The sequence below is a fragment of the Echinops telfairi genome, unplaced genomic scaffold (assembly GCF_000313985.2).
Source record: "Echinops telfairi isolate 266 unplaced genomic scaffold, ASM31398v2 ScPeMD7_7415;HRSCAF=8453, whole genome shotgun sequence".
In the NCBI taxonomy this organism is placed as follows: Eukaryota; Metazoa; Chordata; class Mammalia; order Afrosoricida; family Tenrecidae; genus Echinops; species Echinops telfairi.
This window is the reverse complement of record NW_022111315.1, coordinates 2,243,258-2,245,389: the sequence shown is the minus strand read 5'-3', so window position 1 is coordinate 2,245,389 and position 2,132 is coordinate 2,243,258.

Below are 2,132 nucleotides of genomic sequence, written 5' to 3'. Positions count from 1 at the left end.
TTCCTATATTTTTAATGACCATTTGCTTTCTTCATGAATGATAGTCTTGATGTCCTCCCACAGTTTATCAGATCTTCTGTCATTAGTGTCCAATGCATAAAATCTGTTATTGAGATGTTATAGAAATTCAGGTGGGATAGACTCAAGGTGATATTTTGACTCTTGTAGATTTGTTTTAAATTTCTTCAGCTGTATCTCTGAACTTACATATGAGCAATTGATGATTTGTTCCACAGTCAGTCCCTGGTCTGGTTTTACCTGGTGATAATTGAGCCTCTCCATTGTATCTTCCCGCAGATGTAGTCAATTCGATTTATTTGTATTTCATCTGGACAAGTCCATGTGTGTAGTCACCTTTCATGTTGATAAAAGGTATGTGCTATGATAAATTAACTTGATTTGAAAAATTCTATCTTGCAATTCCAGCTTCACTTTTATGAACAAGACCATATTTCCCAACTATTGTTCCTTTCAAAAGTTGTTTCCAACTTTTGCATTCCATTTGCCAGTAATTATCAGTGCATTTTGATTGCATGTATGATCAATTTTCAACTGAAGTCACTGATAGAATTCACCAATATCTTCATCACTAGCTTTTATGGATCTTTATGCATTCCTTCATTTTTGACAACTTTCAAGTTTCCAAGATTCATGCTTCACACATTCCAACTTCTTACCATTACCAATTTTGCAGCTATTTCTTCTTCCCTCGTGTCATGCCCCATCAGCAAATGAAGATTCCAAAGACTTCATAAGCTTTACCCAACTCACACCACCATGGTTGACTCCACTACAATAAATCTCTTCCTCCTCAGTCACAATTCAAGTTCCCTTGGTCCTGAGGGGCCCATCCTCTGGCATTATCTCCAATAATGTTCTGCTTTCATTCTTTAGACCTTCAATATTTTGAAGTTATGCATGAGGTTTTCAGTGGCATCTTCCTTCAAAGTGGGGAGCCGAGAACTTCTTTGTTATCCTGAGCTTTAGTGGCAGCTTCCACTATGGTTTGAATGGTGACTACTATATGCCCCACTCTCCAGGCTCCATTCTCCAGTAAGCTGCTTCCGTTCATACTCAAAGCCCAATCTGGATTTGGCAAGACTGGTACTGCAGATCAGGTCGGCTCAAGAACACGTGTTCAGTAGTCTCTACATAATAATGTAGGTGAGCCTCTATATTGGTATATTGGGCTCAGGGAACCAAAGTTTCAGGGTTAAAGTCTGTGTCTTATACATTCTCACTTACAGCTTGCAAGTCCTGCACCAAGTGGTACTTACCAGGCCAGTGTTTCTTTACTAGGAGGACTGGGCTATTGTATGGGAGCAGAAATACCAGAGTTACCCATGCTGGAGGGTTTCTTCTGGTCAGGGTGCAAATGCTTTCCAGAGCTTCTTTCTTCAGTGTATATTGTTTCCTGTGAGGAACTAGACTGCCAGGTTTAATTGGAGACACATGCCAAGCCCAGGCAAGTACTCCATTTACCCAGACCATTGGGTTCACTGATCCTCCAATTCCAGAGGAATTGTGCATATGGTTATGCACCTAACATACGCATATGGTGTTGGCACCTAACAGCAGCAACAACAGCATAGTAGTTTACTCTATTTACTACTACTTTACTTCCTACTTTACCTTATTCCCACATCAGGCTTCCGTGACACTCCATTTCCCTTTGGAGTTCAACAATCCACTGCAATGACTACACAAACTCACAGACGATACTCATGATTATTGGGGTTTACTAAGGAAAGAAACTGGGTACCACATGTCAGAATCAAAAACATTTAGGTTATAGTCTTTTATCTATAACAGCACCTCTCATTAGCCAGCATCCAAGTCTCTCTCTGGCCCTCGGCCTCTCAGCCACATAGTCTGCAAAGCATAGTTAATCGCCCCTTCCTTTATGACAAAACTGAACCAAATACCTATAATACCACTATACCAAATGCTATTCTACCAAATACCCTGGTATCACTGTGGTTAAGTGCTTGGCTGCTAGCTGTAAGCAGTTTGAACCCACCAGATGCACCATGGGAAAAAGATATGGCACTATGCTCTTGTAAAGGTTTATGGCCTTAGAAATCTATGGGGCCAGTTCTGTTCTGTCCTACAGGGTTGCTGAGTCAGAATCA